The sequence below is a fragment of the Leptonotus elevatus genome, unplaced genomic scaffold, assembly GCF_054856555.1.
Source record: "Leptonotus elevatus isolate MCC_2025b unplaced genomic scaffold, RoL_Lele_1.0 HiC_scaffold_78, whole genome shotgun sequence".
NCBI lineage: Eukaryota > Metazoa > Chordata > Actinopteri > Syngnathiformes > Syngnathidae > Leptonotus > Leptonotus elevatus.
In genome coordinates this window covers 150,001-155,000 of record NW_028233745.1, presented here as the reverse complement: position 1 = coordinate 155,000, position 5,000 = coordinate 150,001, and positions in this window count along the sequence as shown.

Here is a 5,000-nt window from a genome sequence, read left to right as displayed (position 1 = left end):
CTCCAGCGGACCGGGGGGAGCGCGCCCGTCTTCGGGGCTTGTTGCTGGCCGTTGGAGGAGCTCCAGCGGACCGGGGGGAGCGCGCCCGTCTTCGGGGCTTGTTGCTGGCCGTTGGAGGAGCTCCAGCGGACCGCGGGGAGCGCGCCCGTCTTCGGGGCTTGTTGCTGGCCGTTGGCGGAGCTCCAGCGGACCGCGGGGAGCGCGCCCGTCTTCGGGGCTTGTTGCTGGCCGTTGGAGGAGCTCCAGCGGACCGGGGGGAGCGCGTCCGTCTTCGGGGCTTGTTGCTGGCCGTTGGAGGAGCTCCAGCGGACCGCGGGGAGCGCGCCCGTCTTCGGGGCTTGTTGCTGGCCGTTGGCGGAGCTCCAGCGGACCGCGGGGAGCGCGCCCGTCTTCGGGGCTTGTTGCTGGCCGTTGGAGGAGCTCCAGCGGACCGCGGGGAGCGCGCCCGTCTTCGGGGCTTGTTGCTGGCCGTTGGAGGAGCTCCAGCGGACCGGGGGGAGCGCGCCCGTCTTCGGGGCTTGTTGCTGGCCGTTGGAGGAGCTCCAGCGGACCGGGGGGAGCGCGCCCGTCTTCGGGGCTTGTTGCTGGCCGTTGGCGGAGCTCCAGCGGACCGGGGGGAGCGCGCCCGTCTTCGGGGCTTGTTGCTGGCCGTTGGAGGAGCTCCAGCGGACCGCGGGGAGCGCGCCCGTCTTCGGGGCTTGTTGCTGGCCGTTGGCGGAGCTCCAGCGGACCGGGGGGAGCGCGTCCGTCTTCGGGGCTTGTTGCTGGCCGTTGGAGGAGCTCCAGCGGACCGCGGGGAGCGCGCCCGTCTTCGGGGCTTGTTGCTGGCCGTTGGAGGAGCTCCAGCGGACCGGGGGGAGCGCGCCCGTCTTCGGGGCTTGTTGCTGGCCGTTGGAGGAGCTCCAGCGGACCGGGGGGAGCGCGCCCGTCTTCGGGGCTTGTTGCTGGCCGTTGGAGGAGCTCCAGCGGACCGGGGGGAGCGCGCCCGTCTTCGGGGCTTGTTGCTGGCCGTTGGAGGAGCTCCAGCGGACCGCGGGGAGCGCGCCCGTCTTCGGGGCTTGTTGCTGGCCGTTGGCGGAGCTCCAGCGGACCGCGGGGAGCGCGCCCGTCTTCGGGGCTTGTTGCTGGCCGTTGGAGGAGCTCCAGCGGACCGCGGGGAGCGCGCCCGTCTTCGGGGCTTGTTGCTGGCCGTTGGAGGAGCTCCAGCGGACCGGGGGGAGCGCGCCCGTCTTCGGGGCTTGTTGCTGGCCGTTGGAGGAGCTCCAGCGGACCGCGGGGAGCGCGCCCGTCTTCGGGGCTTGTTGCTGGCCGTTGGAGGAGCTCCAGCGGACCGGGGGGAGCGCGTCCGTCTTCGGGGCTTGTTGCTGGCCGTTGGAGGAGCTCCAGCGGACCGCGGGGAGCGCGCCCGTCTTCGGGGCTTGTTGCTGGCCGTTGGCGGAGCTCCAGCGGACCGCGGGGAGCGCGCCCGTCTTCGGGGCTTGTTGCTGGCCGTTGGAGGAGCTCCAGCGGACCGCGGGGAGCGCGCCCGTCTTCGGGGCTTGTTGCTGGCCGTTGGAGGAGCTCCAGCGGACCGGGGGGAGCGCGCCCGTCTTCGGGGCTTGTTGCTGGCCGTTGGAGGAGCTCCAGCGGACCGGGGGGAGCGCGCCCGTCTTCGGGGCTTGTTGCTGGCCGTTGGCGGAGCTCCAGCGGACCGGGGGGAGCGCGCCCGTCTTCGGGGCTTGTTGCTGGCCGTTGGAGGAGCTCCAGCGGACCGCGGGGAGCGCGCCCGTCTTCGGGGCTTGTTGCTGGCCGTTGGCGGAGCTCCAGCGGACCGGGGGGAGCGCGTCCGTCTTCGGGGCTTGTTGCTGGCCGTTGGAGGAGCTCCAGCGGACCGCGGGGAGCGCGCCCGTCTTCGGGGCTTGTTGCTGGCCGTTGGAGGAGCTCCAGCGGACCGGGGGGAGCGCGCCCGTCTTCGGGGCTTGTTGCTGGCCGTTGGAGGAGCTCCAGCGGACCGGGGGGAGCGCGCCCGTCTTCGGGGCTTGTTGCTGGCCGTTGGCGGAGCTCCAGCGGACCGGGGGGAGCGCGCCCGTCTTCGGGGCTTGTTGCTGGCCGTTGGAGGAGCTCCAGCGGACCGCGGGGAGCGCGCCCGTCTTCGGGGCTTGTTGCTGGCCGTTGGAGGAGCTCCAGCGGACCGCGGGGAGCGCGCCCGTCTTCGGGGCTTGTTGCTGGCCGTTGGAGGAGCTCCAGCGGACCGGGGGGGAGCCGGGCGTTCGAGTTGCCCAGGCAGGGGGTTATCCTCCACTAGCAAACCTCCATGAGCAGCGGAGCCCGTCAGCTGCGCCAAAAAGAACCACACGAGGGCGGCCTGGGGTTGAAATCCCCCGCCACATAGGAACGAATGCCGGGCGTTCGAGTTGCCCAGGCAGGGGGTTATCCTCCACTAGCAAACCTCCATGAGCAGCGGAGCCCGTCAGCTGCGCCAAAAAGAACCACACGAGGGCGACCTGGGGTTGAAATCCCCCGCCACATAGGAACGAATGCCGGGCGTTCGAGTTGCCCAGGCAGGGGGTTATCCTCCACTAGCAAACCTCCACGAGCAGCGGAGCCCGTCAGCTGCGCCAAAAAGAACCACACGAGGGCGACCTGGGGTTGAAATCCCCCGCCACATAGGAACGAATGCCGGGCAACCAGGGGTCGAAATCCCCCATTGAAATGAATGGCGGGCAACCAGGGGTCGAAGTCCCCCATTGAAATGAATGGCGGGCAACCAGGGGTCGAAGTCCCCCATTGAAATGAATGGCGGGTTACCAGGGGTCGAAATCCCCCATTGAAATGAATGGCGGGCGACCAGGGGTCGAAATCCCCCATTGAAATGAATGGCGGGCAACCAGGGGTCGAAGTCCCCCATTGAAATGAATGGCGGGCAACCAGGGGTCGAAGTCCCCCATTGAAATGAATGGCGGGCTACCAGGGGTCGAAATCCCCCATTGAAATGAATGGCGGGCGACCAGGGGTCGAAATCCCCCATTGAAATGAATGGCGGGCAACCAGGGGTCGAAGTCCCCCATTGAAATGAATGGCGGGCAACCAGGGGTCGAAGTCCCCCATTGAAATGAATGGCGGGCTACCAGGGGTCCAAGTCCCCCATTGAAATGAATGGCGGGCTACCAGGGGTCGAAGTCCCCCATTGAAATGAATGGCGGGCTACCAGGGGTCGAAATCCCCCATTGAAATGAATGGCGGGCGACCAGGGGTCGAAATCCCCCATTGAAATGAATGGCGGGCGACCAGGGGTCGAAATCCCCCATTGAAATGAATGGCGGGCAACCAGGGGTCGAAGTCCCCCATTGAAATGAATGGCGGGCTACCAGGGGTCGAAATCCCCCATTGAAATGAATGGCGGGCGACCAGGGGTCGAAATCCCCCATTGAAATGAATGGCGGGCTACCAGGGGTCCAAGTCCCCCATTGAAATGAATGGCGGGCTACCAGGGGTCGAAGTCCCCCATTGAAATGAATGGCGGGCTACCAGGGGTCGAAATCCCCCATTGAAATGAATGGCGGGCGACCAGGGGTCGAAATCCCCCATTGAAATGAATGGCGGGCAACCAGGGGTCGAAAGTCCCCATTGAAATGAATGGCGGGCGACCAGGGGTCGAAATTCCCCATTGAAATGAATGGCGGGCAACCAGGGGTCGAAATTCCCCATTGAAATGAATGGGCCCATTCATTTTCAATGGCCGGGCTACCAGGGGCGCAGTACCACCTGTCGTCATTAGGGGCGCTGTAGATAGGGGACCGAGTCCCCCCATTCGAGAGGTTTGCACCCAAACCTCAAAATGGTTGGTGTACAATTATAGGAGAGACCTTTTTAAGACGTGGGAGCTCCAGGGCAAATCAAGGGAGGCTCGACCAACCCATATCCGCTTTAGATGCACTTTAGGTCGGACTCCCTTGCCAGATGGTCCCCTCCTCAGCCTGGTTCTCGAATTTTTTCTAAGTCAGCCCAACTTGGAAATATTTTCAGAGTGCCACTTTCAAGGGAGTTTCGCCCAACCCCTATCCGCCTAAGAGGCACTTCAGGTCGGCCTGACTGGCCACATTTTCCCCCTCCTCATCCTGGTTCTCGAATTTTTTCTAAGTCAGCCAAACTTGGAAATTTTTTCAGAGTGCCACTTTCAAGGGAGTTTCGCCCAACCCCTATCCGCCTAAGAGGCACTTCGGGTCGGCCTGACTGGCCACATTTTCCCCCTCCTCATCCTGGTTCTCGAATTTTTTCTAAGTCAGCCAAACTTGGAAATTTTTTCAGAGTGCCACTTTCAAGGGAGTTTCGCCCAACCCCTATCCGCCTAAGAGGCACTTCGGGTCGGCCTGACTGGCCACATTTTCCCCCTCCTCATCCTGGTTCTCGAATTTTTTCTAAGTCAGCCAAACTTGGAAATTTTTTCAGAGTGCCACTTTCAAGGGAGTTTCGCCCAACCCCTATCCGCCTAAGAGGCACTTCGGGTCGGCCTGACTGGCCACATTTCCCCCCTCCTCATCCTGGTTCTCGAATTTTTTCTAAGTCAGCCAAACTTGGAAATTTTTTCAGAGTGCCACTTTCAAGGGAGTTTCGCCCAACCCCTATCCGCCTAAGAGGCACTTCGGGTCGGCCTGACTGGCCACATTTTCCCCCTCCTCATCCTGGTTCTCGAATTTTTTCTAAGTCAGCCAAACTTGGAAATTTTTTCAGAGTGCCACTTTCAAGGGAGTTTCGCCCAACCCCTATCCGCCTAAGAGGCACTTCGGGTCGGCCTGACTGGCCACATTTTCCCCCTCCTCATCCTGGTTCTCGAATTTTTTCTAAGTCAGCCAAACTTGGAAATTTTTTCAGAGTGCCACTTTCAAGGGAGTTTCGCCCAACCCCTATCCGCCTAAGAGGCACTTCGGGTCGGCCTGACTGGCCACATTTTCCCCCTCCTCATCCTGGTTCTCGAATTTTTTCTAAGTCAGCCAAACTTGGAAATTTTTTCAGAGTGCCAC